The following is an 11,936-nucleotide window of genomic DNA, read 5'->3' as shown; positions in this document are numbered from 1 at the left end:
CCCTGCCCTGGGCTGGAAAGAGTGCTGGGTTCAGATGACTCTAGCTAGATGCTTGTCCAGTCTCCTTTTGAAGACCCCTAAGGTAGGGGAGAGCACCACCTCCCTTGGAAGACCATTCCAGATTCTGGCAACCCTTACTGTGAATAAGTTCTTTCTAATGTCCAACCTAAATCTGCTCTCCATCAATTTGTGGCCATTGTTTCTAGTTACTCTAGGGGGTGCCCTAGTAAATAGAGCATATCCTATTTCCTGCTGCCCTCCCCTGACAAATTTATAGACAGCCACAAGATCACCTCTCAGCCTTCTCTTGTGAAGGCTGAAGAGATCTAGGTCCCTCAGTCTCTCCTCGCAGGGCCTTGCCTGCAGGCCTCTGACCACTTGTCTTTGTTAAACCTCATGAGATTTATTTTGGTCCAATCCTCCAGTTTTTCTAGGTCACTCTGAATCGCAGCCCTACCCTCCAGTGTATCTACTTCACCCCCCATCTTCAAGTTACCATCTTGTATTCAGACCATAAAGGTGCCATTAAAAACTGTCCCAAGTTTTATGCAGGGTGAGCAGCCAATGTATCTACTCGTCAAATCAAGGTAACTGCTTTCCCTGATCTTATTCATCTCAAACAGAATTTCCCTACCCTCACTCAGTGCTCTGCCTTTTACCCACATAGGACTGAGCTTTTTAACAGTCTTCCTGGCTATTTCTTTCCTTCATCAAGAGAGGTAAAGCTACAGCAATACTGGTGCAGAAAACTGTCCAACTGGATACTGAACTGTTTTGTGTTATAAGAATATCAAAGTGAAACTCTTGCTTTTGGCAAAAATGCATTCTACCAACACCCAGGCAATTTCCACAGTTTCCCTATTTAGTATTTCCATAACTGATATATGCAGGGCAGCCAGATAGAGCTCAACACAAACCTTGCACATTGAAGTTGCAAAACTCTTCTAAGCAAATGCTGCACTTGGTAAGATAATCTCTCAGTCATTTTTTGACTTGGGGACTCCGAAACACATATCCAGGTGTGTGGCCACTGTTTTGGAATCACTCACAGTATGGACATGCATATGGACAATCATTCAAAGGATGAAGAAAAGCAAATTACCGGGAACTGCAGTGCTTCCAGATGTGCTGTCCATTATGCTAAGGCAAAAAGTTCCCAGTCCAAATGATGAAGATATGCATATGTACAATGCTTTTCCATAATGTCCACTTGATAAGTGAAAGTCATTCAACAAAAGATCCTTCTGCATTCTGAAATTCATTACTTTCCAGGTGTTGATTTCACCAAAATTCAGTGTTTTGCCATATACCCTCCCAAATAGTAAGGAAAAAGCTGAGACACCTCAATCTTGTAATGGTGACACACAAAGACTTAAACTCTGAAGTTCAACTAAAGATCTCTGACCTTGAATTTCTACAAAAAATGTCAAGTTGTATGATACTGGTTTCTGCAATCCAAGAAATCTCTTCACCCGCTCTTGGGGAGAGAGGTGGTAAGGGTATAAATTCTGGTCCTAGCACAGAAGGAAAAGATGGTTGAAGCAGAGAAATTTCTTTTTCCTATCAGATAATTAGATGTTACCAAATACTTGTGATAAATCAAAAATATGCAGTGCATAATAAAACTTAAGAGGCTTGAGAAGAGCGTTCCACTTAAACGTCAGACCACAAAGACAGACCAACCGCTTCTAACTACCAAACACCTATTACTTACCTCAACTGCTCACAAATCTATACAGAGTCTGTTGTTTGGAATGTCCAATTAAAGAGACTGTTGGGTGACTTATTGGCTTTTTTTGCTTTTTGTTTTTAATTCTCTCTCAAACACTTAAAATAACCTTTTATTTCCCATACCAACTATGTCCTTTTCCATTTGGGAAAAAATTGTGATTTATACAAAGAACTCAAATTAATCTGTTGGAAATGCTTATACTTTAGAGCAGATACTAATATATTATTTTATCATGTAAAAACATCTCTGTGAAACAAGCTTTGTCACCCTAATTTTTGAAACAGTCCAAACTGCTTTTGCAGAGGAAGCATAAAACAATGGGCTTTTTGGGGGACACCTATAAGCTAGTGATAATTAAAAACAACTTAGTGGTAAGAAAAAAGGTAACTAACTTTTTCATCAAAAGAATCTAACAATCAAAAAGCAATAAAACTCTTTTGCATAGGAACCCTGGCCTGTTTGCTGATGGGTCTAGATCCCTGGACAATGCAAACAAATCCAGCAAGGTCCGAGGTACTTTCTGACCCAATTTACAAACCAAATATTTCCTCTTCATTGTTCCTTACAACAATGTTATATGAAGCTTTCATGTTATTGAGAAGTATTATGGGCTGTGCCAGAGTAAATGCTGAGGATTTTGTTCAGACATATTTTTCCTTGTACAAAACCTATTGTTATTATCCTGGGCCTTGTTGTGTATCCTTTGATCTCTTCACAGTATTACTTGCCACTCTAGCTAGTCACCAGGCTTCCTCATCATACAACAGATAATTACTTATGACTAAATTCAGTTGTTTTTGTAACTCCTTATCTTCCCAGATAGATATTAGTGTCCACATGCCAGCTGGCAACATACTTACACCCAGGCCACCTCTGACGTATGCTAGTGATTGAAGCAGAGAGAATTTGGTCACTGGGAAAACTGTGTGTTAATGACCTTCAATTTAGTGTGCAACACTATTTGTAGGGGTAAATGACTTCTGGCAAACTTGATCTTTGTGCATCAGAATGTAGGAAGCAGACCACAAGGCCACATTAGCTGGGTCAGAAAATAGAGTAGTAAACATATTTTTGCTTCGTTTATACAGCAGCCTCTACCAGCAGCATACTAGAATTGCTATTACAGAAAAATGCATACAACTTTTTTCTACTTGCAGACATTTTTATATGCTAGATAAATTACTAACCACTATTTTGATCCTCTTACCACATCTATTACATTGTGGTATGTCTACATGAGTCACTAACTATGCAGTAGCCTAACAACACTGTGCAGTAGCATGTCAGGTAAAACCTGTGCTAATACAGCACTGCACAGTAGTATTAGGCTACTGAGCAGTTAACATCCAAAAAAACCCCGTGCGCTGGCGCTACTGTGCGGTAGTGTGAGTTACTGCGCATGGATTTAGTACTTGGTTATCTAAGTACTAAACTTAATGCTCCGTAACTGCAGCACATTAATGAATGTGCATTAGACTAATCTAATGTGCAGTAAAGCATCACTGTCTACACATGTGTGGGACTTACTGGGAAGTAAAGTAGGCTAATGCGCTGTTTGCTAGTACCAGGGAATACAAGTACTAGATTAACAGTGCATTAGCTACTGCACAGTAGCGCATGTGTAGATTCTGACCAGGAGCAATTTGTTTCCAGTTGGGCCTGCTGCTGCCTGGCTAAGCACTGATGCAGGGGTGGGGGAGCTGTGCAGGCTGCAGGGGCAGCTGTCCTTCTGCCACAAGGGGATTGCTGTCCTGATCTGCACCTGGCTGGGAGAGTTGTCCCAGCAACCAGGACTGCTGCATCCCAGCCACATGGAGATTGGGGTTGCAGCAGTCCCGGTTGCTGGGACAACTCTACCGGCCATGTGGAGATCAGGTCCAGTAGCAGTCGTGGCTGCTGATCTCCACATGGCTAGGATGCAGCAGTCCCAGCTGCCAGGATAACTGTACTGGTCACATAGAGATTGGGATCGGACCCTGTGCCTGGACCTCCCCCTGGCTGCTGCAGGGGGGCAGAGCAGGGCAGAAGAAGTGCTGGAGTGAGCTGCTCTAGTGGGGAGGACATTCACTTGAGTGTAGAGGCAGTTTTATGTGCCTCAATTTTCTGCGAAGAAAATTTAGGCATATTAATTCAGGCAGCACTGTGCAGATATGCCCACAGTGGCTGAAATGCTGGCCCTATTGAAGTTATACTGTAATTTTACTTTATTTTACCCTGTTAATCCATACATAACATTTCTCCCAGATATACACGTCATTATATCAACATCTGGACTTCTTTGAACAGGGCTTATCAATTAGGTGTTCCCCTCTCCTGGCATTCTCCATCAGGGTTTTGCTAGTGTAAATAGGAATCACTAAAATAGCGACACTAGAAATATAAATGATTATTCTACTTTCACTCTACGGTGCACTGATACCCAAATATAAGGCCTGTGCTCTGTGCTTTTTGAAAACTACTTCATATGAGTCATGATGGCAAGAAGGATTAACTTCTTACCTGCAATTCTTAGGTGACTACTGTTTTCAATAATGACTAGTAGTATTTGGTACAATTGTTAAAATGCCTACACTGTTTATATTTTATCTTCCACTATTGGTTAGCACTTGTGCAGAAAAATGCTTACAAATTTTCCTAGTTTTGATGAAGATTTAATCATGAATAATGAACATACAGCTTCTTAAAAGAAAACGGTAAAAGACATAAAGCTAAACGTAAGTAATTGCAAAAGGAAGTGATTGTGTAGGCAACCCCATCGATCCTCTGGTTGGATAAGAGGTCTAGTCAGATGCCTGATGAATCCGTTTGTGGCCGACAAGCCCAATTTGAGAGCAACATAGTTTGTTACAAGTTTCATAAATCCATATGTTGTCTGAGTTGGAGTCCAAATTTACAGTGTGCTGTTTTCTTTTTCCTTACTTTGTTTCCATCCTCTGGATTGGAGCTGCTTCATGCTGAGCTGCACTCAGTGCCAGATGTTCCCTCCAGACTGGACAGGATCCTACACACACTTCCCAGCTTTCTTCCTTGATGTTGAATGACTTGGTATCATTTTTGCACACATTGTGGTATCACCAGAGAGGGCAACCCTGCTTTCTAGAGCCATCTCAAATCTCACTATACAAAACATTCTTTGGGATACGGTCTTCTTCCATTCTTTTGTTATGGCTGATCCATTGCAACCTGCTCTTCTTGACGTGTCAGTTCCATGTGCTCCAATACCTTTGTGTTTGGTATTCTGTCTTCCCACTTTGTTTTCAGGACCTTATGCAGACATCTCATTTGGAAGCTGTTCAGTCTGTTGATGTGCCTAGCATAAGTAGTCCACATTTCTGAGTCATAAAGCAGGGATAACAGCACACAAGTCTTGTAGATTTGCATCTTTATCTTCGCTGATGGTTTGCTGTTATTCCATGCATGTTTTTGTAACAGCCCCAAATTCTTAGCTGCTTCTTTGATTCTGTTAGTTCAGTCTGCAGGTCAAGATTTCTGCTGAAAATAGAATCCAAGTAGCAAAAACTGTCAACAATACAAAGAGACTCACTGCAGAGTGATGTCAGGTTTCTACATATCTACATTCTATCAAATGAATTAGTTAAGAGTAGGGGTGCACTGATAAAGATTTTTATTGGCTGAGGGCTGATTATTAGCCAGCCATATTGGCCAATACTGACTTGACAGCCAATATGAAGCCTGGCAGCTTGGAGAGCAGCATCCTGCTGGTAAGTCTGTGGGGGAAAACGGGCATGGGAGAGGGAAGAGGCATGGGGGTGCAGATCAAGGGATGGAGTGGGGCTGGGGCAGGACAGGGCACAGGATAGAGCCATGAGTGGCTTATCTTGGGGGCAGCTCCTTGAAGCTGCATGTACCCATGGGGGAGACATGAAGGGTGTGTGCCTCCCAGATCTGTGCATGGGGCAAGGGGCGGTGGACTTGGAGCCAGGGGCTGCTCCAGCCTCTTCCCAGTAGGGGATTGCACTAGGGCTGCACTTGGGAAAGGTGGCAGTGGTGCTGGGGGGGAGGGGCTACAGGCCACTCCAAAATTTGCTGCATCTCCCCCATTGCCCCACCCAGCCAGTGCCACCACCACCCACCCTGTCCCCACCCACCCTGAATGCAGCCCCCCTGCTGGGAAGAGGCTGGAACAGCCCCTGGCTGGAGCCCACAGTGGGCAGCCTGCCTGCACCCTGTGCACAAATTGTGGGGGGCACATTCCCCCATGGCTCCTGCAGGGGGGATGTGCAGCAATGAGCGCATCCCTCCCTCCCTGCCCCCCCAGCACCCTCCAGACAAGCTGCCTGTAGGTCTGCCCAATGCCCCACCCCACCCCAGCTGGACAGCGCCTGCCCCACTCCCTCCCCCATTATGGAGGGCATCAATCTGCCCCCCCATTCCCCTTCCCTCCCCCATGCCCCTTCCTGCCCACAGACTTACCGACTGCTTTCCAGGCTGCTAGGCTGCATTTGTGGCTGTGTGCATGCTGAAGCTGCAGGTATGCACATGGTATTTATCAGTGGGTGACATTATCAGCCACACTGGACAAAAAAAGGTGACTTCCAATAATGTTAATTTTCCTTCTATTGGTGCCGATATGACATGGACTGATATACTGGTGCACCTCTACTTAAGAGGTAGATTTAAGTTATCTCTAACTTGTGATGACTATTAAACAAAGAAGTCCTTCAAGTTCCTACTCTGGTAAAATTCTTAGCTATTTTAATAAGAGTTTTGCTTAAAGTAAGTGTTCCAGGGGTACAGGATCGGAAAATGGTGAAGCCTCGTTCAGAGGCAGATCCCAGACTAAGGCAGAGGAAGGAAAAAAATTACCTGTCGCAGAGGCCTGGAGAAACGAAGAAATGCATGGTGAAAAATCACCTGCGCGGTTTATCAGCTGCACCCATATCCAGCTGGGGAAATTATTCGGACTACAAGCCAAAGGAGAAAGCATAGCACCAAGTAAGGGGCAGCCAAGGGAAGTAGGCCCGACAGATGGAGGAACAGCAAGGAAGGACGAATAGACTTCCTCAACGAGCAAGACCTCCCGCTCAATTTACCAGGACCGTCCACAGACAGTCTAGGGCCTAGGGCAACACGGGTCAAAGACAGGCTCCCCAAAAAGGGGAGCAGTTCAGCCCAGAAAGAAAGATACAGCCAAGGCACGTGAGATGAGGAGGAGGGAACAATCAACCAAAAGGGGATCAGAGCCTGAGAAACAGCCTCAGGTCTATGTAAATGACATCTCTAGGCAGGTCACATGGTGGAGGCTGAGAAACATCGCTGAAGAGAGCTGGAGTGGCATACGTTAAGATTTACAAGGGACCGGTAGGAAGACTCACTGTCCAGGGAAAGATAGAATTTTGGAAAGAAGAATATGCCCAGAAGGCATTAAGGAGACAGTGGGAGATATGGGGAAGGCTCCAAGACCTTCAGGGAGCCAGAGAGAGACAAGAAACCCTGTGACAGGCTTGAGTGTGGTTATAGCCGGATGGCTTAAATTATGTTGCAGCCAAGGGGCTTGAGTTTGTGTTGACAGTTTACTGTTTACAACTGGTGGCTTGGGTGAGGCTATTAGGGGTTGGAGGAGGTCTCATAGGGGACCCATGGTAGCATGGGGACGCCGGCACCAGAGAGGGTGTAGCATTTGGGGTGCACTGACCCCAGCCCCGAGAAGGGGAGCAGAGAATTGGATGCCAGGTAAGGCTGAGGCCACCTGAGCCATGCAAGGAGGTTCAAGACCCTGAGGAGGAAATTTGGTGCCAGGCATGGCTATGGCCACCTGAACCCCAAGGCTGCGGTAACCCCAGAGCAAAGGGCGCAGTGCGAGAAGGCCCCAGAGTAAGGGGGCAATGACTGGCAAACATCAGAGGGTGTGGCAGCATGAAAAGGCCCCAGAGCAAGGGGGCAGCGTGAGAAGCCCCAGAGCAAGGGGGCAACGATTGATGAGCGCCTGTGGGGCACAGTTGTGAGACAAGGGCTGCGGAGAGCCTAAGTGCCAGAGGGCGTGGTGAAAGACGAGGGCCGTGGAGAGCCCGAGCGCCAGAGAGGGTGTAGAGAGCCAGACAGACCGAATAATGTCCGGGATATCTGTGAGGCTTGGGGCGTGGTACAGGGGTGGTTGGAGCCACGCATAGCCCATAAGGCTGGGGTGCACCGAGTCACACTGTACAGAACAGGGGCCAGGATACAACAGAGCACCGTGTCCAAGAAGATGAAAGGCAGGGTGAGAACGAGGGTGCTTTGAGACAAACTTGGCACAGTAGGTGGCACTAGGGGAGATCACAGCCACCCCTAGGACTCTGCGCCATGATAGTAAGGACTGAAAACAATTACTACTATATTATATCCTATGAGTGATCTAATAGAAATTGCTTTAATGACATTGTCTACAAATGTCATCATTTTATCACTTTGTGCTCTGGTTTAAGACAGCCTCTGGAAATATACACAAACCTCTGAGAAGCTGAAATTCCTGATTTTAAATACTGTGACCAACTGCCCTGACTAAAAAATCGTTAACAATTTTTTGTCATATACTCTTATGCAATTATTTTGACATCCATTTGCAAAAACAAGATTCCAGTGATGGGAGTTCAAATTATGAACTGAATGGTCAACACGTTGGGCAGCAGGTAGCACAGGGAAGGGCAGCGGCCATGGGGATGCATGCTGGGCACCACACACCTAGCCAGGCAGGGGAAAAGTTGCAGCTGTATAGCTCCTGCCCCAGCACACAAGGCTCCAGCTTCGAGATACCTTCCACCCACAGGGCTGCTCACAGGGGGCTGGTTATCATGCTAGGTGGGCAGAATAGGTGGAAGGTGCCTGGCAGCTGGAGCCCCACACACTGGGGCAGGAGCTGCCCAGAAGCAGCTTCCCCCTGCCTGGTTGGGTGTGTGGTGTCCAGGATGTATTCCCATGGCTGCTGTCTTTCCCTATGCTATCTGCTGCCTGGAGGGGTATAGCAGGGGCAGCAGGAGGAGGAGATGCTAGAGACAGGGGGAACCAAGCAATACCTGGGCAGTTGCAGCCACACTAGGAGCAGTCCCCAGGCCAGGGCTGTTTGCATATGCAGGCAGAACCATGCTGCAGGATGCTCTCGGTAGAAGAGGGTGGGGCTTTGTCCCATGTGGAATGTTATGGGGGCAGCCATGAACCAGATACAATCAATTGGTGGGCACGCATCCAGGGGAGGAAACCAGCCAGTTGGCAGGTTGGATCTGGCCTGTGGGCTGTATTTTGTGCACCCCTAGTCTGGAGGGTAGGGCTAGGATTCATAATGACCTGGATAGAGCAGATAAATGTTTTGCAACCAACCAGATGAAATTCCACAAGGACAAGTGCAGTTGGGGTAGAATAACTTTGTGCACAAATACAGACTGGGGAATGACTGGCTGCTAGGGTGTAATACTGCAGAGAAGGACCTGAGGGTTACAGCAGAACATAAGTGAATATGAGCCATCAGTGTGTTCTTGTTGCAGAAGCCAACAGCCTGCCAGGTTATATTATCAGGAGAGTCATTTGTAAATCAAGAGATTCTTACACTCTACTGGAGCACTGGTAAGGTCTCACCTGGAGCATTATGTCTAGTTTTAGGCCCTGCAATTCAAGAAGACTGTGAAGACATTAGAAAGAATCCAGCAGAAAGCAACAAAAATTATTAGAGACCTGGCAAGCTTGATTTATGAGGATAGACTGAAAGAGCTAGGTCATTTAGTCCAAAGAAGGGAAGACTGAAGGGGGTATTTGATAACAGTCTTCAAAAACCTGATCATAAAGAGGATGGAGATGGATTATTTTCTTTAGCTGTAGATAGCAGGATTAGGAGCAATGGACTCAAGTTGCAGCACAGGCAATTCCTTTGTTAATACTTCCTAAGTTTGCCTTTTTAATGGCTGATAAGCACTTAGTTGATGTTTTTAGTAAGCTGTTGACAATGACTCTCAGATCTCTGTCCTGTTTGGTAACAGCTAATGTAGAGCCCATTATAATGTAGGTAGAGTGTTGGTTATTTTTGCTCAGGTGCATCACTTTACACTTATCTACATTGAGTTTCATCTGCCGTTTAGTTGCCTATTTGCTCAAGTGGGCAAGATCCTTCTGTAGTTCCTCACGGTCCACCTTAGTGTTTACCGCTTTGAATAATTTTGTGTCATCTGCCAATTTGGCCACCTTCCTACTCAGGCCATTTTCCAGATTATTTATGAATTTGTTAAACAGCACTGGTCTCCATAAAAATCCCTGGGAGACCTTGTTGTATACCTCTTTCCACCTGAAAAACTGACCATTTATACTCACTCTTTGTTTTCTATCCTTAAACCAATTTATAATCCTTGAGTGGACACTCCCTGTAATCCCATGACTATCTAACTTCATGAACAGCTTTTGAGGGTGGACCTTGTCAAAAGCTGTTTGAAGTCCAGATATACAATGTCAACTGGATTATTAAAATCCACTGCTTATTGGCACCCTCAAAGAACTCTAGTAGGTTGGTGAAGCATGGTTTCCCTTTGACAAAACAATGCTGATTCCGTCCCAGGAAGTCATGTTCATCCATGTGCTGAATAATTATTTTTATTATTGTTGCTTCTATCAGTTTTCCATGAACAGAAGTTAGACTCACCCTGAGTCTCCTATAAAAACCTTTTAAAATACTAGTCACATCAGCAAGTCTCCAGTCATCTGGTACCAAGGCTCCTTTTAGTGATGGGTTGCATACTACAGTTAAGAGCTTGGCAGTTTCCTATTTGAGGTCCTTCAGGACCCTAGGGTAAATGCTGTCAGGTTCTGGTGATTTGCTACTGTTTGTTTTATGAGTTTCTTCTTTGACCTCATCTATTGAAAACTCAATGTGGGTCAGTTCCAGAGATTTGTCCCTAGAGAGGAGTAAGTGGATCTGGTGAAGGAATCTCTCTAATATCTTCCACAGTGAAGACAGATGCAAAGAATACAAAGCATTTAAAGAATTTTTATTGTTACCTTTTATATCTCCAGCAAGTTTCTTTTTTTCTGAGAATGTCTTATTAAAGTTTTAAATTTTATTTGCCAGAGTTTCTTTTCTTTTTTCTTTTCCTCATTAGGATTTGATTTCTAACTTTTGAAAGACGCCTTCTTTTCTGTTTATTCCTCTGCAACTCTACCATTAAATCTTATAGTTTCATAGTTTCTAGGGTCGGAAGGGACCTGAGTTGATAATCTAGTCCGACCCCCTGCCATGGCAGGAAAGAGTACTGGGGTCAAACGACCCCAGCAAGGTGTTCATCTAACCTCCTCTTAAAGACCCCCAGGGTAGGAGCCAGCACCACTTCTCTTGGAAGTTGGTTCCAGATTCTAGCCGCCCTGACCGTGAAGTAGCGCCTCCTGATATCTAGCCTAAATCTACCCTCTACCAGCTTGTGACCATTATTCCTGGTCACTCCTGGCAGTACTCGGGGGAACAGGGACTTCCCCAGTGCCTGCTGATCCCCCCTGACTAGTTTGTAACAGGTCACTAGATCCCCCTTCAGCTTTCTCTTGTGGAGGCTGAATAGGTTCAGGTCCCATAGCCTCTCCTCGTAGGGCCTGCCCTGCTGACCCCAATCATGCGAGTGGCCCTCCTCTGGACCCTCTCCATGTTGTCCACATCCCTCCTGAAGTGCGGCGCACAGAACTGGACGCAGTCCTCCAGCTGTGGCCTGACCAGTGCCGCATAGAGGGGGAGGACCACCTCCTTGGACCTGCTCGAGATGCATCTGAATGCAGGACAAGGTGCGGTTGGCCTTCCTGACTGCCTCCCCACACTGCTGGTCCATGTTCATCTTGGAGTCAATGATGACTCCAAGATCCTTTTCCGCCTCTGTACTGACAAGAAGGGAGTTCCCCAGCCTGTATGTATGGTGCCGGTTGTTCCTCCCCAGGTGTATCACTTTGCACTTGTTGGTGTTGAATCCCATCCTATTCTCATCCGCTCACCCCTGTAGACTGTCTAGGTCCGATTGGAGCCTATTGCTCCCTTCTAGCTTGCCCACATCCCCCCACATCTTAGTGTCATCAGCAGATTTGAACAGGGTGCTTTTTATCCCCTCATCCAAGTCACTGATGAAGATGTTGAACAGTGCGGGCCCCAGGACCGAGCCCTGGGGGACCCCACTGCCCACATCCCTCCAGATCGAAAATGACCCGTCCATCACCACTCTCTGGGTGCAGCCCGCCAGCCAGTTGGCGACCC

The sequence above is a fragment of the Crocodylus siamensis genome, chromosome 1 (genome assembly GCF_052110815.1).
Source record: "Crocodylus siamensis isolate JL-2025a chromosome 1, ASM5211081v1, whole genome shotgun sequence".
NCBI lineage: Eukaryota > Metazoa > Chordata > Crocodylia > Crocodylidae > Crocodylus > Crocodylus siamensis.
Note: the sequence above shows the minus strand (reverse complement) of the source record.